The sequence below is a fragment of the Halichoerus grypus genome, chromosome 4 (assembly GCF_964656455.1).
Source record: "Halichoerus grypus chromosome 4, mHalGry1.hap1.1, whole genome shotgun sequence".
In the NCBI taxonomy this organism is placed as follows: domain Eukaryota; kingdom Metazoa; phylum Chordata; class Mammalia; order Carnivora; family Phocidae; genus Halichoerus; species Halichoerus grypus.
The window spans coordinates 118739640-118764697 of record NC_135715.1 but is presented as its reverse complement, the minus strand read 5'-3'; the positions used below and the strand labels follow the sequence as shown (position 1 = coordinate 118764697).

Below are 25058 nucleotides of genomic sequence, written 5' to 3'. Positions count from 1 at the left end.
ATAAGAATTATGCTGGAATTTTAGGTTTTAATATTATAAAAGAACACATTATTTTAAATTAAATACTTATATATTTTTAAAGGTGAAATTTTCATGTATAAAACAAAATGAATTATAGCAGAGAGGTTCAAAAGAATTATTTCATAGGAAGGAAAATATTAAATAGCTAAAGTTCTTACTGTAGAGCCTTTGTATTTAAAAGTTAGGTTAATTGCCAAGAGTAAGTAATAAGGTCATAAAACCATATAAAAATTAGAAGTAATTGAAAGTAAACCTTTAAATTGTTATGAGACTTTAAAATATGTTCCATATGTTCCATTAACTAGTGTAGAACGCTGCAAATTTAGGGACAATTTAAGTTGTTTTCCAATTCTGAAGTTGTTTTCAGAGAATCATGGCCAGTTTAGAATTGTAAGGGATCTTATTTAAAAGATACGAATTATCAGATGTAGAAAGGTTAAGCAACTTTCCAAGGTTACATACAAAAAAAGTCTTGAGAAAACCAAAGATTAGAATCTACACTGAATACCTTTTATTTACCTTTTCAGTTGCATTCTCCATCCTTCTGCATCCTGTGCTGTGGTTAAGGGACACCTGGGTGGCTCAGTCGGTTGAGCAGCAGACTTGATTTTGGCTCAGGTCATGATCTCAGGGTGGTGAGATGAGCTCTGCACTGGGCCTGGAGCCTGCTTGGGATTCTCTGTCATCCTCTCCCTTTGCCACTCTCCTCACACTCTCTCTCTAAAATATATATATGTATATATATGTTTATTATTACTATTATTATTTTTAAAAAGGCTTCTGGTTGACTTCATCCAATGGGCAATACTATCAAGAGATTAGAGGGAAGCAGGAGAGTGAGGTCAGGGCATATAGCCCCCCCGCCCTGCCTCCCCCAGGGTAATTCTGGGCTGACTCTATTTCTTGTATAAGGTTATATTTTCTGCCAGTCAGTCTTCATCACATAGCTGTTACAGCTCTTGTTACAAAGCTCTGCCCTTTATTAAGCAAGCATTCCTCAAATTACCCCATGCATGCACCATCCTTTTTCTATTTTTATTTTTTTCCTGTTTGGACCTTGATGCACACAGAAACCATATCTTTAACTGGGAACTTAGAACTTTGTGTTTCATTAGTTAACATTTTCTCCTTCGCAATATGGTGATCAGATTATTGCTGCCTGGAAAGCTGTTGATTTATCACACAGATTATATAGAATGACCCAATTCGCAAATATATTCTTAAGGCCAATCATCTTGCATAATGTTTGTTCCTATTTTTGTTTCTTAAAATGTAGTTTTAAGCATAAAAGTAAATTTACATTTAAAAAAACTTTAGGATAATAACACAGTACCAAACACTTCCAAAATTCAGAGAAATAATATATCCAGAAGAGTTCAGTGAAATACTGTTGCCAGTGGGTTTATGTTAAATTATTTGTTAGTTTTATTTGTGTGTTTATTTTTCTATTTGTAATCAAAGTTCCTCAATGCATTGGGGCAAATGTACATAGGAAAATGCAAGTTAATAAGCAAGTAATAGAGGGGCACCTGGGTGGCTCAGGTGGTTAAGCTTCCAACTCTTGGTCTTGGCTCAGGTCCTGATCTCAGGCTCCTGAGATCAAGCCCTGCATAGGGTTCTGTGCTGAGTGGGGAGTCTGCTTGATATTCTCTCTCCCTCTCCCTCTGGCCCCTCCTGCTCACACACACACATACACTCTCAAATAAATAAATAAATCTTTAAAAAATAAATAAACAAGTGATAGCTACTATGTGCCAATAACATTAATTGGCAGTAGAGAAAATAAGTATAATCACCTACCAGGAGCACCTTTCCCTGTTCTTAATTCCCACCACTTTTTTTTTTTTTTTTTTTAAGGTTTTATTTATTTGAGAGAGAGAGAGAGCGAGCGAGCATGAGAGGGGGGAGGGTCAGGAGGGTCGGGAGAGTCAGAGGGAGAAGCAGACTCCCTGCCGAGCAGGGAGCCCGATGCGGGACTCGATCCAGGGACTCCAGGATCATGACCTGAGCCGAAGGCAGCCGCTTAACCAACTGAGCCACCCAGGCGCCCAATTCCCACCACTTTTTAAAAGAAATGTTTTAAGTCAGGTTCTCCCCATTACTTTGTCATCATCTGGTGGCAATTTAGCTGGTTATAGTGTTAGTTTGTCATGACTGTGGCAGTATATTTACCAGTACATTTAAACTGTATTTTGTTTATTCCCTGTTTTGAAGTTGTCTTTTAGTTCATGAACAATGACTCCTTAGTGGTTTAGAAAAGAGAGCCAGTCTAGCATAGGCTCAGATTTTCTAGGGTCTGATTTTATCAATGATAAAAAAATAATAAATATGTATACTCCAAAACAGGTCAGGAAAATTCAGTACCTAATGAAGCTGCAAATTATGAGTAATAGATGGATTTCAAGTTCAGAAATATTGCAAAATGGTTTAGACAATTAATTATAATATTTTTCCTTCTCTTGTCACATCAAAAATTCTCCATGTGTTATTTCACCTTTATGGCTTCCAGGTGTTGAAGCCATCGTTAACGTAGCATGCTGTTTTCAGATGTCTTTAGATAATTTGCCAACTGGAAAAGAAAGTCTAGGATTAAAATCTTTAAAATTATTTTATCTTAACCCTGGATCAGTGGAAAAAATCAATCCATATTGTTTTATTTTATTCAGCACAGTAAGGCAAATTCAATGCTCTTGCTAAGTTCACTACTCTAAAAAGAGGCATGGCTAAAATGGACATGTGTTACTTAGCACAGATTAATCTAATAATCAATCTTAGAGTGGCCAAACTACCTCAAGCTGTGCAGAACAAGTGGCCTTGGGCACCTGTGTGGCTCAGTGGGCTAAGCTTCTGCCTTCAGCTCAGGTCATGATCCCAGGGTTCTGGGATTGAGCCCAGTGTCCGGCTCCCTGCTCAGTGGGGAATCTGCTTCTGCTTCTCCCTCTGCTCCTCTCCACTGTTCATGCTCTCTCTCTCTCAAATAAATGAATAAAGTATCTTTAAAAAAAAAAGAACAAGTGGGGCGCCTGGGTGGCTCAGTCGTTAAGCGTCTGCCTTCGGCTCAGGTCATGGTCCCAGGGTCCTGGGATCGAGCCCCGCATCAGGCTCCCTGCTCAGCGGGAAGCCTGCTTCTCCCTCTTCCACTCCCCCTGCTTGTGCTCCCTCTCTCACTGGGTCTCTCTCTGTCAAAATAAAATAAAAAATAAAAATCTTTAAAAAAAAGAACAAGTGGCCTCATTACCCATCAGAAACTAAGAGTTAATAGGTTGGTTTTCATAAATCTAATATCGTTTTCATGAGATTTATATTTAAAATATTTTAATATGACATCAATGAGAGCAATAAAATCATGATGTAAATATATGTGATAGGTGGATAAACTTAACTTTTTTATATTACAAAGCATAGACTCATTGGGCTTTAACAAAGCATTTATGAATTTTGAAAAGCAAGATTCCAATTTATGAAATTTCAATGTAAAAAATTATAATATCACAATCGCTTCTCGGCCTTTTGGCTAAGATCAAGTGTAAAAAATTATAATATCATTTTAAATGGGAAAAAACTCGGGGCGCCTGGGTGGCTCAGTTGTGGGGCGCCTGGGTGGCTCAGTTGGTTAAGCAACTGCCTTTGGCTCAGGTCATGATCCTGGAGTCCTGGGATCGAGTCCCACATCGGGCTCCCTGCTCAGCAGGGAGTCTGCTTCTCCCTCTGATCCTCCCCCTCTCATGCTCTCTGTCTCCCATTCTCTCTCTCAGATAAATAAATAAAAATCTTTTAAAAAATAAATTAATTAATTAAATAAAATAAAATAAATGGGAAAAAACTCAAGATCCCAGTTTACCAGAAACTATGATATTTGAAGTATTTTGTATAGCATACAATCCAAACCCCTTTCACTAAAGTGTAACTTTTTTAGAACTTCATTCTTTCTTTGAATTATTTTCCAATTGCTCAAAGTATCACTTGCACCAAAGATTGTATCAGAGCCTTTGAATGATAGGTAATGACCTAATTCATAGTCCCAAACTAACTGACAACAATGTGCATCATTGAATGATGAACAATTCTTTTTTTTTTTTTTTTTTTAAGATTTTAGTTATTTGAGAGAGTGAGGGAGCGAGAGCACAAGCAAGGGGAGGAGCAGAGGGAGAGGGAGAAGCAGACTCCCCACTAAGCAGGGAGCCTAACTCGACTAGGGGCTCGATCCTTGGACTCCAAGATTATGTCCTGAGCTGAAGGCAGACGCTCAACCGACTGAGCCACCCAGCTGCCCTGAATGATGAACAATTCTTATATTTTGGAATTACATATATTTTGCATATGAGTTTCCTTGGGACCCCACAGGTTAGACTGATCATCATGTCCCTGTATTCACTGATTCTGCAAAAATCAGATTATTCAACAAAGTTATATGCTTGGTTCGGATTCTTTTAATTACCAAGAAAAGAAATCTACTCAGGTTAGCTAAGGATAAGGAGACTTTATTGTAGGCTTACAGGTGACAAAGGTCTAGAACTGGAATGAAAAGAGGCAACTCCTGGGACCAGATTCTTTCCCCTTCTCTCTCATGGTCTAAAGGATCTTCTTTTGAGTTTCTACTTTTCTTTGTATGTCTTTTCTGCTCTTCTCTCAACTGATTTACTGTCAATTCACTTACTCTGCTTACTTATACTTTATGGTAGTTCAAATATTTAACTTGAAGATTTGTTTATTCAATTTATTCAATCTGAAAAGCAAATGTTTACTAGGCACAGACTATGTTCTAGGTGTAGATGACTTCATTTTGCCATAGCTCCAACTCTGTCTTATCTTCTGTCAGTTTCTTTCCACCTATTATGTCTCTTTTTTTTTTTTAACTTTTTTTTTTAAAGATTTTATATATTTATTTATTCATGAGAGACAGAGAGAGAGAGAAGCAGAGGGAGAAGCAGGCTCCCAAGGAGCAGGGAACCCGATGCGGGACTCGATCCCAGGACCCTGGGATCATGACCTGAGCCAAAGGCAGACGCTTAACCATCTGAGCCACCCAGGCGCCCCCCTATTATGTCTCTTCTATAAGCCTATTACATGCCTCTATATCTTCCAAATTTAAGCTCTTCAAAAAGAAAACTGCTCTCTACTACAGAAGTTGTAAATTATGACTCAAAGTTCATTTTAAGCATTCAGATCGGTTTGGTTTCAAGCACATACATTGTTTTCCCCCTCACAGATCTTTAAATAATTGAATTAACTCTGAACATTTAAAAATTGGGAAACTTTTACTGAAAGAAAAAATATATATTAATGTCTGTCATCTCTTGCAAAAGAAAACCAAAACAAAACAAAGAAAATAGAGGCTCTCACAATTCCAGGCATTTTTTTTTCCACAGTAACAATTACTTGAACAGATTAGCTCTAGTCCTCCAGACAGTGCTAATGCTGTCCAGGTTGCGACCACTCCCAACTGTGTCCCACACTAAGCTGAGATAATTTTGACTTTTATCTAAGTCTTTATGCACTGGCTTATTTTAGAGGAGTGTCTCTAAGCAGCAGAAAATGAATGACAGTATTTGTCACTGGACCCTTTCAGTCTTTTACATTATCTGCCTGACCTCTGGGAGCTTTCCAGTTTGCCTTTCCTGGTCTATCTCATTTTAGCACACCAAGTACATTCTAGCACAGTGGCCAGCCTGCTATTGGGCTTCCCTAGAATAAAGCATAATCCGCTGATCCTAAAAGTCACGGCAGCTTTAAAACAGAAAATATAGCCACCTAATTAACAGAAGCTACAGGTGATGCAAGTACCCTCGCAAGAGGATAAGGATAGGCAGGCCAGTTTGTTAATCTATTTAATTTATTACAATGAAAACACTTGAACATGTTTAAAAAAATAAAAAAATCCATCAGAAGAAGATTTAACAACTTATATCAGTAACATGGCTTAGAAATCATAACACTTTTCAGAGTGATAACTCTGAAGCCTAAAGGGTGTAGCTATCCAACAGGATCCTCAGAAGGGAATCACGTGGGATAGAAAGGTTGGTGGCACGGAGACCCTGAGCACTCATATTTTGAGAGCTGCTAAACAAAACTCCCCCAAAATGTTTCTTCCTGGAAAATTGATTTTACAGTCTCTGCTTCTAATCTTCTAAAGCAGGGTTGGTAAACTATAACCCATGGCCCAAATCTGGCCTGCCGTCCGCTTTTGTAAACAAAGTTTTGTTGGAACATAGCTACATCCATTTGTTTACTACTGTCCAAGGCTGCTTTCGTACTACATGGTCAGAGTTGAGTAACTGTGACAGAGACTTCTGGCCCACAGAGTCTAAGATTTTTATTATCTGACACTTCACAGAAAAATTTTGCCTATTCCTGTTCTAAAGAAAGACATAGACAGGTAGGTTCCCAAAATACATTACAAAGTTGCCCTTATAATGCAAGTTCTCCTCTGCCTAATATAAATTCTGCTTGAGTTCAATTTAACTCCCTTATTTTGACCTTGGTGGAAATGAAGAACTACGACACAATATCATCAATAACACTGATTCACACTGAAATCTGTTAGCAAACAATCAACTCTGCCTTTCTTTAACTGAAACCCCCAACTTTTATTTTCTGCTAATCATAGTCCCCGCATAAAGCATTTGAATCAAAATAACAGCTACATACCTCATTCTCTGAACAACTTAAATCCCATTAACAACAGCATTTGTTTTTAAACTTGTTTTGATCGTGGCAAAATTGATGTATCAAGACTCTCACACTGAAAAAAATGAAATTTTCTTTTATACCTTCACAGATCACATCACCAATAACATTTTTAATTCACTATAAATAGTATTTCTTTTAGAAATTATTGCCTTTTTTAGTAATGTCTGCTATGATATTTCTTGTCTCAATGGTCTCCACTATGCCTTTCTCAATTATTCCCAGTGAATACATATTATGATACAGACATTAGCCTAGATAGTTAGGTTGTTCTAGCATTGATAGAATAGGTAGGTTCAATTTATGCTAGCATAGGCTTTTAATATATATTCTGTTAGAAACACCTCCAATGATTATCCCCCCAAATATATAATTCTCTTCTTTCCTTAACCTCAGGAAAAAATAATTACTTAAAATGAAAATGGAAATAAAAACTTTCCCTTTATTTCAGCAATAATCAGGTAGATAGCGTATTGGAAAGTTAGCCCCTGCATACAAACAGCAAAGTATAAAATATTGCATAATTAACTAGAAATGTATAATACAACATAGAAATAGAACTATAAAATTCTTCTTTAAAAAAACTTAAAAGAAGTGAATAAATGGGAGATATGATGGTTATTTTTGTGTAGTCAACTTGACGGAGCCATGGGGTGCCCAGATAGTTGGCCAAACACTGTTCTGTGTGTTTTCGTGAGATTGGTTTTGGATGAGATTAACTTTAAAATAGACTGAGTGAAGCAGATCGCCTCCTTAATGTAGATGGGACTCATCCAATCAGTTGAAGGGCTGAATAGAACAAAAAGGCTGATAATAATCTCCCAAGAGAGAATTCTTCCTGACTGTTAGACTTGAATTAAAACAATGGCTCTTTCTGGTCTCCAGCCTCTCAGCCTACAGACAGGAGCTACACCATTGGCTCTCCTGGTTTTCAGGCCTCTGGACTTTGGAACTAAACCATCAGGTCTCCAGGGTTTTCATCTTGCTGACTTACCCTGCAGATCTTGGGACTTGCCTACCTCATACTCATATATAATAATATATAAATACACATCCTATTGATTCTGCTTCTCTGGAGAACTCTGACTCATACAGGGGAGAAATACCATGTTCCAGTTTACAGTCAGAGTCCAGTCATTAAAAAAAAAAAATCCAATTAGAATAGGGAGGTAGAAAGTTCTTAACGAGGTGACTGAAAAGGTAAAAAGAGAACTCTACAGATCACAGAGATAGCAACTGCATAAGCAGTTACCACCCCCACGGCTGAAGAAACAAAGGGAAGATGCTGGATTTATTAATACTGTGAGGTTTGAGGAGAGGGTTTCACAAAGATGAAACTCGAACTTCTGACGAAGGGGCATTGGCGGTTGGTGCTAGGCTCTCTGAGGGGATAGACAGAAGCTGATTCTGTGAGGGTAGGGGGTTCTGCCAAGTGGACACCGTCACAGCTACAAGAAGGAATTACTAGTGCTCCAGGGGACAGGTGTTGCTAGGGAGATGCTGACAGGAACAGAAGTCTACCTGGAGCCTGCATGAAGCAGACAAGAAGGAGCAAGGTTCTTGACCTTCTTCTTAAGAGTCTTGCAGCCTCCCTCCAGCCCTCCCTACCGGCAGATCCTGACACAGAGCTGCTGGCTAAGAGGCAATGTGGCTTGCAGAACCTTGGCTCCAGCATCCCAAGGCCGAGTATAGAAGAGTGGGACTGGACTGAGAGATAACAAACTGCATAGTAAATGGTGCAACTGATGTCCATTTTCCCCAAGTATATTTATAGATATAAATGAACTGAGGTGGTAGAATGATGGTGATTTAAAATATTTTAATTGGCTACTCAGCATCTAACCTTAGAAGTCCAGGAGAGTTCACCAAGTGAACATGTGCAAAAAAGACATTTTTATTCCTCCTGCCCTGTCCTATCTGTTCAGCACCCCTGCATCAGCAGCTTCCCTATCCTCATTTTTTTCAAGAATACATCTAATTATTCATGCCAAAATTTTGCACTTTTTTCTATCTCCAGCTCTATCTTTAATCCATCCATTTCTAACCTAATCCAATGCTACCGGGTGCAAACCCCCAGCATATCTCTTGGACACTGAAATACCTATCCTGTCTAGTTTCCCTGCTTATACTATTGCTCACCCTCCCAGCTGCCCATTTGTCACAAAAATAGCTATAATGGCGATTTAAGTGCCTGGGTGGCTCAGTCGGTTGAGCGTCTGACTCTTGATTTTGGCTCAGGTCATGATCTCAGGGTCATGAGATCAAGCCCCACATCATGATCCATGCTCAGCAGGAAGTCTGTTTGAGATTCTCTCTCTCCCTCTCCCTGTGCCCGTCCTTCCACTCACATGTACTCTGTCTCACTTTCTCTCCTGTCTCTCTCTCTCTCAAATAAATAAATCTTTAAAAAAAATGGGTTCTTAATTTGGATTTCCCCAGAAGCAGACCTTCCTTCACCAGAAGCAGATAAGGATTGAAATACAAAGAGTTTATGTGACAGGTAATCTCCAAAAACACCAGTAGGAGATTGGGGATATAAGACAGAAAAAGGGAGGAAGTCATAAACAGTGCATTACCAAGCAAACTACCACTATAAGCAAGTGGGGATAAATCCCACAGGCAATTCCAAAAGCCAAAGTAGAACATGTCCTTCAAGTTATCCCACTGGATGGCCAAAGAATCCAGTTCTTCTTACTCATTTTTTGAGGCTGTTCCTTTAAGGGGTAGTAGATGGGGACTGTAGGCATTAATTCTCCAGCATTTCTGGTTTGCTCTTCTTTCAGGTGTAGCAGGCTACAATGGACAGAGAGTGAGTGAACGAGCACTCAGGCAAAGAGCCATAGACACTGGTGATTGGAAGTCAGCCCTGAGTGCCTAGATATGTTATAGCCAAGAGATTAAATATGGGACACTGAGAGCTAAGGGAGAGTACAACTTTTGTATCACTCTGATCCATTCATCTCTTACTCAGTCTCAAGAAAATGGCTTGTTATATTCTTTACATACATATGAACATGTAACAGTAGCAGTCCATTCCTATAATTGATCCGAAGGCTAAAACTGATATATTATCATTTTCTTCCTCTATCACTGCTTCTATATTCCCTTTAACCTTGGTCAGCATTTTTGTTGGTCTAAGTCAGATACCTTCTGCCTCAAGCACTATTAATATTTTGGGACAGATAGTTCTTTGCTATGGGGGATGTCTTGTGCATTATAGGATATTAAGCCCAGGCCTCAACTGACTAATGCCAGTAGCATATCTTTTCCAAAGTTGTGATCACAAAAATGTCTCCAGATAGTGCCAAATATCCCTGGAGCAGGAGTTGGGGGGACTACCCCCCACACTCATTAAGAAACACTGGGTGAATAGCTTACTGGGTCATCATTACTATCTCTTCTTAGGGGCCTGAACCTCTGGTTACTGTTAGGCTAGAGCTGTTGCAACTGCCCAATCATGGCCATTACTGGGCATAGAAGAAATAAGACCCAGTGAATCCCCTGAGTTTCAGGCATAACCATATCTGCCTCCATTATATAACAGCAGCCCTATCTCTTCATGAAAATCAGACTCAATTCTTCTTGCTGGTAAAGTAATTCCTTTACCAGCAAGTCTACTGGTATGAGGCATCTATAAATTACCAGGTGGCCACCAGAATTTAGGTTTAGTGGAACCTGATCTGTGTCTTCTGGTGGAAGTCCCCATCATCCCACACCTGGAACCAAGAACTCTGGCCCAAAACAACCTAAAGTTGTGGAATTGAAAAAAGTACAAAGTGACAAAGGAGATAGTTCACTCCTACTTCTACCTCTTTTCCCAGACCCAATTATTCTACTTGTTGGGATACAACACCATGTAATAGCCTTTGTTTCAAAATATATACTGCAACTTGAAAGAGAATGCCCAAACTCCATAAGGTTGGCATTCTAGATATACCTTTCATAAGCCCTCTATATTAGTTTTCTATAACTGTGTAACAAGTTACCACAAACTTAGTGGCTGCAAACAATTCCCATTTATTAGCTCATGGTTCTGTAGGTTACAAGATCAGCAGAGCTTGGCTGGGTTCAGGGTATCGCAGGACGGAAATCAAAGTGTTGGCTGGGCTGAGTTCTTATCTGGAGGCTCTGGGGGAAAAATCCACTGCCAAGCACATTCAGGTTATTGGCAGAATTTAGTTCCTTGTGGTTTTAGGACTACAATCCCTGTTTCCTTGCTGAATATTATCTGGGTGCCACATCCAGCTTGTCAACAAAGTTCACATTCCTTGCCAACTGGCAGGAGCAGTACATCAAATCATTGTGGTACTTTGCATCCCTGACTTCCCCTTCTGTCACCAGCTAGAGAAAACTGCCTATAAGGCTCATGTGATTAGCTCCACTCAGATAATCACCCTATCTTAAGATCAACTGATTTGGGATATTAATTACATATACAAAATCCCTTTACAGCAAAATCTAGATTAGTGTTTGATTGCATAACTGGGAGAAGGCATATATATACCAAGGCTTGGAATCTTGGAGCTCCATCTTAGAATTTTATTCCAATGCACTATTAATCTACCAGCTTCTACATGATATGGTATAAGGCGGGGGCAGTGGGTACTATGGCCATATGCCTATTGTCACACCTCCTTCAAAAAAAAAAAAAAAAAAAAAAGGTGGATTCCTTAGTCCAAGAATGTATTATGCTGGATTCTCATCTTGATAAATCAAACACTTTGTGAACTCTTGAGTAATAGCGCTAGTGGAGTCACTGTGGGCATGAAAGGTAAACCCATACTTATAATATGTATCCAGCCAAATAATGATGAATTGGCCCACCATGGGTAGATGTGGTCTGATATAAACAGTTTGTGCCAATTTCTTGTTAATCTGGAAGAATGAGGTCTCAGAGGTTTTCTCTGAGGCTGGTTATATGTTCAGCAGCAACAGCAGCCAGATCAGGCTTGGACACATGCATATGCTCCATCTTTGTTCCCAGGGCCTCTCCATTTTAGACCCATTATGCAAGCAATGGAGTGATTCAGGATAGAAGCTGGCTGACCTCAGGGGATGAATACCCTACCACCAGCTACTCAGTATGTTGGATTTTCCTGGTAGTCATTAATGTGAGACAAAGAGATCTACAAATTTTGTGCTCACTCCTATAGACCCATCCATATACTTCTTTCCCAGACCTCATATGACTGGATCTTTAAGGCTTTCCCCTTCTGGGTAGCTGACCATTCAACCAAACTATTTTCAACCGGTTAGGAATCTGTGTATATACTTAATTTTAACCACTTCTCTTTTCCTTCTAAATTGAAAACTAGGTATCCTGCTCAATGTTCTGCCAACTGAGAGGGTGTCCCCCTTACCACTGTCTTTCAGGACCATCACTACCTGGAGCTACAGTATAGAGGTAATCTATTTTAAGCTTTCAGCATCATTATAACCCAATCTATCTTTTTTTCAAAACAGCTTTTTTTTTTTTAGATATAAAGCATACACCATACAATTCACCCATTTAAAGTGTACAATGCAATGGCTTTTAGTATATTCTCAAAGCTGTGCATTTATCATCACAATCCATTTTCGAACATTTTCATTACCCCAAAAAGAAAGCCCTTATCCATCATCCCCAAAACTTCCAGGTCCTCCAGCCCTAGGCAATCATTAATCTGCTTTCTGTCTCTATAGATTTGCCAACCCTGAACATTTCATATAAATGGAATCATAAAATATGTGGTTTTTGTGACTGGCTTCTTTCACTTAGCATAAAGTTTTTAAGGTTTATCTATGTTGTAGCTTGTATCAGTACTTGGTTTCTTTTTAAGATTTAATAATATTCCATTTATGGATATACCACATTTTTTTTCTATTGATCAGTTGCTGATCTTTGGATCGTTTCCGCTTTTTGGCTATAACGAATAATGGTTCTATGAACATTCAGGTACAATTTTTGTGTGGGTCAATACACCTTGGAACCTCGCCAGGTTTTTCCTCCTCCATCAGATAGTCTTAATAAACATCCCATGAAACCCAAATGTAATTACATTGAGGGAGAGTCATTGGTACAACATATGCCACAGAGCTCTGAGCCATCTGCTTAGAACTGATCCCAAATGTAGCATGTCTCTTGTATAGTGGATTGTTGCTGTTCCTGCCAGATCTTATAACTTGTTGGATGACAACTAGTTTACCATGGAAACTCCAGTTGCATAGACATTTGATGTTCTGTTATCAAGGCACTCTCTCTACCAGGGCCTAATACCACAGCAGGAAATGTTCTTTGAACAGTGAAGATTTATCTTCTGTAAAATGTATGACCTTGCTCCAGAACCCAAAGAGTCTTCTTGGAGAATCTTCTACTGGGGCTTGCCTGAGACTCAACAAATTGCCGTTATTTACCACAGATACTTCTAGAACTCTGGTATTTTCCAGATCTCATGGACCAAGCAACGAGACTGCTTGCACCACAATCTGAACTCGCCACAAAATTGTCTCTAGCTGTAGATCCTACTCAAAACTTGCATGCTTCTAGCCTGATAAATGGATCAGAGAAATACTTCTATGTGTGACTCCAGCAGGGTCTGCTACAGTTCTCATTGTATTTAAAACTAAAAACCAAACAGTGTGGCATGGCATGCCAATCACTTCATGAGCTGCCCTTCCTCATGAATTCTACCTCAGCTTCTATCACCCCCCTTTTGCTTACCATGACTTTATTACTGCTTCTAGAACTTGCAAAATTTGACCCATCTTCAGGCCTACATCTCAGATTGGCTCCTTCCCAGGAGTCATGTCTCCGTCTAAACACCTCCGCATCAGATTCAGAGAGCCCTTCCCCAACTGCCTATGAAGTAGACTTTCCTCCCTTCACTCCTTGCTTTGGATTCTTTTTCATTCTAATTCTATTCATTTCTTTATAGAAAATATATTTGAAATTATAGCACATACTTATTCATTCACTTATTTATTTTCCTCCATAAGAATGTAAATTATACAGAAGCATGGAACTTGCCTGCCTGGCTCACTGGTATATGCCTTCCATCTAGCACACTTGCTGAATGAGTGAGTGAAGAAAATAGATGAGTTGTCATGGATAGTCATTTTATAGAAAGAAGAAATTGACATTTTAACTGAATAAATAAATGTATTCTAGTGTGCAGGATTAAAAACTTGGGTGGGTATTAGAATAAAGAATCTCAGGTGTGAATTATTTTCTAAATACAAAAGAATAAACCTTCAGCACATTTTAATGGAATACAATAATAGGAATTGAGACCTATAACAAAATCTTGCCTCAGGATTTTATGACAAGTAACTAGTTGAAGACATTTTTCTAAATGCTCCATTATGTTTAGAAAAAAATACTAAGAATGAAAACATTCTTAATTTAAAACATGCAGAGTTTTGTGCGCCTGGGTGGCTCAGTTGGTTAAGCGACTGCCTTCGGCTCAGGTCATGATCCTGGAGTCCCGGGATCGAGTCCCACATCGGGCTCCCTGCTCGGCAGGGAGTCTGCTTCTCCCTCTGACCCTCCCCCCTCTCATGTGCTCTCTCTCTCTCAAATAAATAAATAAAATCTTTAAAAAAAAAAAAAAAAAAACATGCAGAGTTTTTTTTTTTTTAAAGATTTTATTTATTTTTTTGACAGAGAGAGAGAGACAGAGAGAGAGGGAACACAAGCAGGGGGAGTGGGAGAGGGAGAAGCAGGCTTCCCACTGAGCAGAGCCTGATGCGGGGCGGGGCTCAATTCCAGGACCCTGGGATCATGACCTAAGCCACCCAGGCAGACGTTTAATGACTGAGCCACCCAGGCACCCCAAGACATGCAGAGTTTTTGACCTTACTTGACCAGATCTGCATACCCTGCTTATAGCTATTATCTAAAGTATTCAGAATTTTTGGAGAATAATGAGTGAAGGAGTAAATCTTAGAGGTATTAAAAATTATGATTTTCTCATTTGGAAGCTTTATTTGAAGATGTATATATCCCTTAATTTGGTTGTTGGGCTCTACCTGAATAGAATGAGATGAATGTACATTGTCAATGGTTTCCCCAAATGTCCCCAGACACTTTCCCTAAGTTTATACACACCAGGTTTATACACAGCCAGAAGGGTGTACTAACTCTAGGATGAGGGAAAGATGACTGAACAGAAAGTGTATACAAAACCTAATTTTGTTTGTTCACAAGCCGAGTATAAGACAACTGTATCAGTAGATTTATAGTGCCCAGAACTAGGACATAAATGACACTATCTAGTTTGTACTGCTCAGACTCTCCAAATGAGCTATATTCCCATTAAGAGATCTATCAGCCAAATGTAGCCTATATGTAAGAGAACTGTCAGGCTAGTGAAAGATTTGGAAACCATGACAGAAGAGGGGGTGTGTATCGCAAACATTAGGTATGTGGGAGCATGGTAGCTGTCTTTAGTACTTAAAGAGAGCGCATTTATAGAAATAAGAACAATTAATATTTACAGGGAGTTGGATTTTAGTTCTCTCTGTGGAGATTTTTTCTGCTAAGTAGAAGTGTCTTAACATGATATGAGGCACCCTCCTCCCTACCCCCTTTATGACATGGAATTTCCTACCTCAGACAATGAAAAGAATGAAAAAATGTATTTAAGAAATTCATTTGGGCCATTTGATACAATAATGGAAGATATACATTGTATTTATTTGTCCTAACAGAGAATGTAGCACATCAGGAGTGAGCCCTCATGTTAACTATGGACTTTGGGTCCAAATAATGATGTTTCAAGGCAGATTCATCAATTATAACAAAGGTAGCACTCTAGTGGAGGATGTTGGTAATAGGGAAAGGTATGCATGGATGAGAGCAGGAAGTATATGGGAAATCACTGTACCTTCCACTCAATTTTGTTAAGAACCTAACACTGCTTGGGGCACCTGGGTGGCTCAGTCATTAAGCGTCTACCTTCGGCTCAGGTCATGATCCCAGGGTCCTGGGATCGAGCCCCACGCGTAGGGCTCCCTGCTCAGCAGGGAGCCTGCTTCTCCCTCTCCCACTCCCCCTGCTTGTGTTCTCTCACGCACTCTCTCTGTCAAATAAATAAATAAAATCTTAAAAAAAAAAAAAAAAGAACGTAAAACTGCTTAAAAAAAAAAGTCTACTGATTTTTTTTTTTTTAATTCAGTTGGGCCAGAATTAGGGATCAAGATTAGAGTTCATAAAGCCTGAGCCAGAAGGTCTTTGAAACTGGGTGGAGAGAACATGGGAATGAAAACAACCAGGAATATTGATTGGCAGAGAGTAAAGGAGAAGAAGTGGTCCTAGCTGATTTTATTACATTTTGGACATGTAAAGAGATTTCGAACATGGCTGCAGTATCTCCAGTCCTACAACTTTGGCAATGAGACTTTGTGGCTTCTCTAGTTGAGATATGGAATCTATTTATTTCCTCCTACCCCATCCCTTGAATCTAGACTTGTGATTTCTTTTAATAGATAAAATGTAGAAGCAGCACTGATGTGTCCATTCTGAGCCTAGACTCTAAGATGCCTGGCAGCTTCTGTCTTCCCTCTTGAAAGGCAGCTGTCGTGCTATATGGAATTACAGATTAGCCTGCTGGAGAGAAGGCCACGTAGAGCCTGAAGGATGAGACACCACAAGAAAGAGAGAGTTGATGGGGGGTAAGCACCAAAGTGCCAGGTAGCAAACCTTCTTGAATCTTTAGGCCCAGCTCAGCGGCCAGATGAATGCAATTGACTGATCCCATTGACAATATGTAGATTAGAGGAACAGCCCTTCTGATTCTTGCCCAAATCCCTAACCTACAGAATTATGAGAAATGACAAATTATTGTTGTTAAAAGCTCTCAAATTGAGGGATTATTTGTACTCCATCTATGGATACCTGAAACACTAGGTGTTTAAGATCAGCAAATGTTTTGTATCAGATGAGATTTCCAGTCACTGGTGATATTCAAGATATCCTACACACAGGATAGGTAAGGTTGAACTAGATGACCTTTGAGGTTCTTTCTGATATATAAATATTATAGGAACTTCCTTCCAGGTCCTCTGCTTTTAGGGGGAAAATGAGGTAAAGTGTGTTTTCCCCTATAAACTGTAATGAGGATATTACAGACTGACAGTTTGTGTCCCCCAAAATTCATATGTTGAAGCCCTAACCCTTAATGTGATGGTATTTGGAGATGTCTTTTGAGAGGTAATTAAGGTTAGGTTAGGCTATGAGGGTGGGGCCTTAACGATGAGATTAGTGGCCTTATAAGAGGACAAAATATTCCTCTCTTCCTCCCCACCTTTTCTCTTTCTCCCTCTGCCCCCTCCTTTTTTCCCTTTGGTGCGGTGTGGTGTGGTGTGTGTGTGGCCTGAAGAAAGCTGTGTGCTACACTTGTCCACCACCTTCCTACCTCTACTTCAGTAATATTATTCCACTCATTTGTAATACAGAAGGATATACTTAGATTCTGAATCCCTGAAAAAAAATAGATAAGAGTTCAAAACTCATATACAGGCTCTCATCTAAGTAAGAAATGATAATGCAATGATGAACCCAATAAGAAATCAGATCTCTGTAAAAAGCTGATAAGAAATGAAGCATACAGATAAAAAGAAAGAAGATGAGATAAAGAGAGAAAATCATTCTGAAATTTTTAATATATTTCCATCTATCAACAATATTGGTGAATAAGATAACACAAAAATTGTATGTCTGTATGTAAAATGGTTCAGAAATTGTATAAGGATGAAGAAAACCTGGAGGATCTTTTAAAGTCAACATTCTTATAAGATATTACCATTTATATAAGATAAGAAAGGGAATACTTTGTGTACACAGGGAAGGCAGTATATAAATAGAGAGAGAAATTGCCAGTGTGTTCCAGATAATATCAGAGTAGAAAAAGCACTGGGTTTCCTTTGCCTCTACCTCAGATAAGCAAAGAAATAAGACCACAGTATTAAAGGGAAAGGAATATAAATTAGGACTGGGGAGGAAAATAATCTGTAGGGGATAGCCACAGAGAAACAAGTCTTTCCTGTTGTGGGTGCAAAGTAAATAGGGTAAGAATGGTGTGTAAAGAAAACTAAAATTTTTGCTTTGTGATTATAAAGAAATGGTATAGAGGAACATTTTTAATAGCAAGTGAGAAACTCCTATCCTATCCTTTTAACTGGTATTTTGGGACTTTTAGTTTCATTTTTCCTTCTTTGCAAGACTTCCATCTTTATCATATTTTTACAAAAAATTGAGGAGATTTGCAAGAAAAACTCAGCAGTGAAGGAAACTAAAATATCTTATGTTTCTATAATTTTGCCTCTTTTGCATCACATAAATACCTAGATGGATTTACACTCAATATAGAATGTTCAAAGTGGCTTTACTCATGGTAGTTCCACACTAGATACAACTCAAATGCCCATCAAAAGGAGAGTGGATATATGCACTGAGGTATATTCATACAATGGGGATATGACATAGCAATAAAAAAGAATAATCTATTGTATTAGCAAAATACATTCCTTTACAAGTATAGCAAACAAACACCACCAACCAAAGACAGGCACAAGAGAAAATATGGATAAATCTCAAAGATATATCGAGTAAAAAAAAACAAAAAACAAAACAAAACCAGTCAGACACACAAAAGAGTTCATACTGTATAATTTCACTTAGAGAAAGTTCAAGAACAGGCGAAACTAGCTGAAGATGCTAGAAGCCAGAAGAGTGGTTACCTCTTGGAGGTGTTAGTATAGATAAGATGGGGCACAATGGAATCTTATAGAATACTAGAAATGCTCTATACCTTGATCTGGGTGGTGGTTAAAATAACGTAAAAATGTGCAAATAATTGTTAAACTGCATAATTAAGAGTAATGTACTTTACATACTTCACTGTATGTATATTATATCTCAACTTAAAAAGAGATAGAGATGGAAAATATGTAAAGGCTCTGTGGCAAATGTGTTAATTCTGAAGAACCCTGGTGTGAGCACTTCATAAGAAAGACTGTTGTTCCCCAGAGCAGCTGAGACTGAGAAACAAAAAGAGGTTTGTGTAACTGACAATTGGAAGAACCGTCCTGCATATATTAAGACATCACAGGCAGAGAAAACAAATAGTGGTTTCAATTATGAGCCCTAAATAAAGAGCCACAAGGGTGGAAGCTCCAAACTGTGGGCTTTGGCTTGCAATTTACCTACTTCTCACATGGGCAACTCTATGTTGCAACTTCCAATAATGGTAGTTGCAGAGATTTATTTGTTGAACAATGGTGAGTAATTCTTCTAAGAAATTCAGAAGAACAGCTAATAAGAAAATATATGTAAAAAGTAATTACCAGGAAAAAGCAGAATACAAATAAGACAAGGATAAAAGCAATGAAGATAAAGGCAATAAAGGCAGATAATTGCTATGATTACACTTTAAATGTGATGCAGCTTCTCAGCAGCCAGTGAACAGAGGTAAAGCTAATCAGTTTTTTTAATTCTCATTGTCAGGAAAGAAGACAAATATCAGTCTCCCAAAGGAAATAAAAGTTTGTCTGAAATCAAATTTATGTCTAAATCATCCACTGAATCCAACAAGATGGTAAAGTAGAAAGATCATTGAACCGAAATGAAAGGACTAGGATTTTGGTCAAGAACTCATCACTCTCCGGTTAGGTAATTCTAACATTTATGAACCTCAGCTTCCCTATCTTTAAAATAATAATGTTAATAATATTAACAGGTCACACAAATATGCTTGCTGGGTGCTGGGTACTGAGTTAATTCAATCCTCACTAAAGCCTTATTAACAATGCCTTTATACCCATTTTACTGATAATGAAGTTAGGGTTCAGAGAGGTTAAATGGCTCCAAATCAACATGCAGTAGAAGGGAGAAGATAATCAATTCTTCTTTAACCTAATTCACTAAGTGGTTATATAAATCACATGTGATGCTTGGTTAGTCTTTCTGAAAATTCTCTGCAGAGTGAAAAATTAAAATTCACAAATAACTATTTTGTACCTATTTATAAGCAAAACATTTTACTAGACAAATTGAGGTTCACAAAGATGTAAATTGTATTCTGCCTTGATGTAATAAAGGATCACCACTCTCTAAAGGCATTGGCCATGACAGGCCCTCATATAAGAATGTCTTCCCTTGACTCCATCTATTTCCATGCTTTTCCAATCATTCTGCTGATCTTTCCCACAACCTCATTAGCTCCTTCTTATTCTTCAATTCTCACCCCCCAGCCCTCCTTGTTCTACCTGGCATTAATTGAAATGGATGCAACTGTAAAATGACAGCGATATAAGCAAAAAAAAAAAAAGAGGGAACATAAGGAAACACATTCAGAGCACTTGTGGTGAGGGTAAACTACAATAATTATAACTTCAATTAGGTAAAATGTCTTAAAATGCAACATAGATTACCAATAATTGGGGGCGCCTGGGTGGCTCAGTCGTTAAGCGTCTGCCTTCGGCTCGGGTCATGATCCCGGGGTCCTGGGATCGAGCCCCCCATCGGGCTCCCTGCTCAGCGGAAAGCCTGCTTCTCCCTCTCCCACTTCCCCTGCTTGTGTCCCCTCTCTTGCTCTCTCTCTGTCTGCCAAATAAATAAATAAAATAAAATAAAAAGATTACCAATAATTGAGTCGAACTAGAGAGAATAAAGAAAAACTGAAGACAGTTATACACAACACTTTAAATGATTCTTATTTCACTGATGTAATTGGAGAGGGGTCTTCAGGTCAGAAAGAGGAATTTTTCAGCTAAGAAATATTATAGCACATTTGTGTGTTAATGGGAATAATTGATTAGAAAGAGAGAAGATGTTGATGCAAAGGAAATAGAAGTTATTTGACACACAACATCCCTGAGCAAGCAAGAGGAAATGGGATCCCGTGCATAAATGGAGGGGTTGATCTTTAATAGGTATAGAGACAGGCCATCCACTGTAACAGTTGTGAAAGAAAAATACAAAGGAGCAATACATAATGCCGGTTGTCTCCAAAACTGCTATTTCCTCCTTCATCCCTTCTAACGTAATTCAAATTATGCTAAGGTGGGCCTAGGATCAATGGAACCACTTCAATGGACTAACCAATCATATTTCCTTTTCGATAACAATTGGTTTAGGGGTAGGTATATGATCCAATATACTCAAAGAGATACCAGAGAGAGTTTACTGAAAACTGTGGGTAACTTTTTTCCTCCTTGATTAAGAAGAAGAAACATAGAAAGGGAAACTCCTGCTATCTATATTTGGGTGTATGACAGCTATCTTACAATCAAGAGGATCATAGAGAAGCAACCCAGAGCTCTAATATTTTTGAACTGTGGAATTAATTATCCTTGAAACCACATATCTCTGGTTTTCATTAATGTGGTATTTAAAACCCTATTTTCAAACCGGTTTTAGTAGTGTATTTTGCTGTTTGCCGACAAGAGCATCATAACTGGTTCCATGAGCAATGGGTGCCTGTAAATGGACATTGAAAGATCTGATTGTAAAAACACAAGAGTAGAGGCAACTGGGTGGCTCAGTAGGTTAAGTGTCTGCCTTTGGCTCAGGTCATGATCTCAGGGTCCTGGGATACAGCCCTGCATTGGGCACCCTGCTCAGCGGGGAGCCTGCTTCTCGCTCTCCCTCTGCCGCTCCCCCTGCTTGTGCTCTCTTTGCTCTCCCTCTCTCAAATAAATAAAATCTTTAAAATAAAATAAAAAGACAAGAATATTCTCTCCTAGTGACTTCCAGGTTATCAGTGAAGCAAGAATAGCTTTTACTGACTGCCAGTGAAGAAAGCAAGAGGGTTTAAGATACTTGAAAGAAGGGAAATATGAAAGTCTTTCTGATGAGTAGGCAAGTAACTTTACTATGGAAATATAAGACTGCTTAGCACTCCTGAGCGCCCACTGAAGATTAGGGACCATAAATTTAACGTGCGAAACAGTCAGCATGGTTCTGTTGTTTCTTCAGGCATGTGCAGATACTCAGGTGTATTCACAGAGTAAGCAGAATGACAAGCTTAATCAGGTTTGACACTTTGCCAGGCAAGTTTTGAAAGCACTCAAGGAAGGCAAAGAAGTCAAGGGCCTCTACAAGGGAGTGATTAAAGTGATTAATCATGGAGGCCCACATGAGTACAGAGAAAATTGAGAATAAGATAAGGCAGATGACAGTGAAGAATAGGTTGGGTCAAAGGATTGGATGTTTCAATAGAAGCAAAAGAATTGTTGGAGAGAAGAAGCTAAAGCGAATTTGAAAGAGAGCATGTAAGTGGTCAGAGTAGGTTACTTACATATAAGATTTTGAGAGGCTAAGTATCAGACACATCGATAAAATGGAAGGTATAGTTACATGGAATAACAATAGACATAAAGTTAGAAAGGGAATGAAGTAGGTATTTAACAACCAAAAGAAGGACCTTGAAAACTTTAGATGACAGGATAACTAGCAGATCTAGCCTGAAATCAGGCACTCCAAAAGGACTGTCTTTAAAAAAAGAAACAGAGAGGAGAAATGGGCTGCGAGTGGTAATGAGAAATATGAGAACAATTAACTCCCTCGGGCCCTATGGTCATGGGATGTGGGGGCAGCAAAACAGGCACAAATTGAGAATAATGCAGAAAAAAAGCAAATTTTATGAACCTCAGTTTCCTTAACTATAGAATGTTGCTAATATTGACTTTCTGGAGTAGTTTGAGGATAAAATGAGATAACATATAAAACACAAGAAAGCTGCCAGCATTATAAATAGAACAAAAAACAGTCATACCCCTGTACCTCACATTTTAAAGTGCCTACCACAGTAATAAATATAGCTCTTTGGGCTATTTGTATTGACTTTTTACTTTGTTCCATGCACTCTTAAGGAGACATTGAAGAGCCAGTGATGAGAAATTTCACCTTTGTGGGATAGCCTTAAAAACCTCAAATTGAGAATTCATTTGAAAATGGTTCCAGATTAGTAGTGCAACCAGGCATCTATCAAAAGCATATGCAAATTTTCACTAGGAAAAAAGACCCACCTCTAATCCAAGCTTCAAACTGGATTTCCATAAATAAAGATCCAAAAATTATGAACTCATGAAAAACAAATCACAAACTGTACAAGAGGATAAGATGCCATGACAAATGGAAATTAGACTAGACACCATAACCTCAAAATCTCAAAACTGGATATCGGAATTATCAGACGCAGACTTTCAAATAATTATGTATAATATATTTAAAGAAATATAATAAAATCTTGAAGATATGAGCACAGAACAAGAAACTTTGACAACACCCAAGTTCATCTGTAAAATAACCCATGAAAAGGAATGAGATAATATTTAACATATAGATAATTTTAAAGTTATTGACTGTTTTTTAAACTTGGTGATGGGAACACAAGTCTTCATTGTACCACTATTCTTCGTATCTTTCATATTTTTATAAATGTTTGTAAATACACAATAATAAACCCATTAAATAATTTTAGGCCACTCTAAAAAACATCACATAGCCACTCAAGAGGATGCAGTTAAAGGAGTTAATGGAAAACATATCACAGACATATTTTTCAGTGAGAAAAACTAGTCGGTGGGTTATATGTATACCCTGATTGCATTTCTATAAAGCAAATACATAAAAATTTCAATAAGTTCATATTTATAGTTACTACTACATGTATATCTGTATGCCTAGATATGTCTGTCTATCCATCTATCTCTCTAGTATACATGTAAAAGGTTAGAAAAATATCTGGGAAGATATACACTAGTGTGTTACGAGTAGTAGCTAATTGTGAGGGAAGACAGAAGAGGCTGCTAAAAGAAGAAATTCACTTTACTTTGTGATGGTACAACATGGGTTGTGCATATTTAAATAATGATGATGAATACTCTTGTAACAACCACCCAGGTCAAGAATTTTACCAACCACCAAGAAGCCCCTATACGTTCCCAGTCCCAATTACATCCCTGTTTCTCCCTACAAAGTATCTACTCTCTTAGCTTTTATGGTAATCATTTTTGTTTCTTTATAGTTTTATCACCAAAGTGTAGATCCCTAAACATCGTGGCTTTGCCCAACTTAAAAAAAAAAAAAATTGGTATGATTTTCAGTCCCTTTAGTCTACAAGTTTCCCCTCCTTCCCTTTGCCTTTACAATTTATAGTTGAATCTGAGCCATTTGACCTACAGCACTTCACACAGTCTAGAATTTACTGATTTCATACTCATTTGAAAAATATATATGTTCCTCTATTTTCTCCAAATGGACAGGTAAATCCAGAGGTTTAACATGACTCATGTTCAACCCCTTTGAGATTATATAGGCATATAGTCTTAGATAGGCATATATTGCATGGTTTCCGTGTGTGTGTGTGTGTGTGTGTGTGTGTGTGTGTGTGAGAGAGAGAGAGAGAGAGAGAGAAGAGAGGGAGAGAGAGAGAGAAAGATGTTGGCAGTTGTTGATACTCAATGCCTAGATCCATTAATTCTTTGGATTCACAAATTAGTGATATTCCAATTCTAACATTTATTGCTTATTTTTTAGTTGAAATATTATAAAGAGACACTTCTCATCTATTATTTATTTACCTGTGGTTCAAGATAAATGCTTGTTTCTCTCCCCCAAATTATCTGTTTTTAAGAGCATATTGATGGATTTAAATCAATTTTAATTATTATCCTAATTAAAGTACAAATTTTCCTGTCTCTCTTGTCATGGGAACTTTTTCAAATAGGCTCCATTTGACAAGACCCAAGTAATCTTTGATAACTTCATCACCAATTTCTATAACAAGGTGTTCTAGATTTGAACATTTCTCCCCCAGATCTTTCATCAGATACTTCTCCAAGAAGCCCTAGTATCTTTTGATGATAAGTGGTATTTCAAGACTACAACCTGGGTGCTAGGTGCTAGAGATTCTAATTGTTCCTGAGTTGATCATTGTTTCTGAACTTTGGTGGTAAAACTAGGAATGAATATGTGTATACACGCACAAACATACACAATACAATATACATATATACACATACTATATATATATATAATAAAAATACATATTTCAGATACATATATATATATATATATATATATATATATATCAGGATAAATACTTTTTTAAAAGATTTTATTTATTTGAGAGAGAGAGAATGAGTACAGAGGGAGAGGGAGAAGCAGACTCCCCGCTGAGCAGAGAGCCTGACGTGGGGCTCCATTCCAGGACCCTGAGATTACGTCCTGAGCCAAAGGCAGACACTCAACTGACTGAGCCACCCAGGTGTCCCTAAATACCCTTGATTTCATACTTAAATTTCCATTTCAAGATAGTACTAAGGGACTTAAAAATTAACTATTTGTATTACATATAGTAATATGT

At 38.2% G+C, this 25058-nt stretch overlaps 1 long non-coding RNA gene across 1 annotated transcript in view; it reads right to left on the bottom strand.

Moving 5' to 3' along the window:
- Window positions 1-476: 476 nt before the first annotated feature.
- LOC144381500 (uncharacterized) overlaps window positions 477-25058 on the bottom strand; it is a 211008-nt gene continuing 186426 nt past the window's right edge. The window contains exons 2-4 of the long non-coding RNA XR_013446753.1: window positions 6670-6763; window positions 2516-2590; window positions 477-741 (exon numbers count right to left, since the gene is read on the bottom strand). This is a non-coding gene — a long non-coding RNA (uncharacterized LOC144381500). The remainder of the gene's footprint in view (window positions 742-2515; window positions 2591-6669; window positions 6764-25058) is intronic.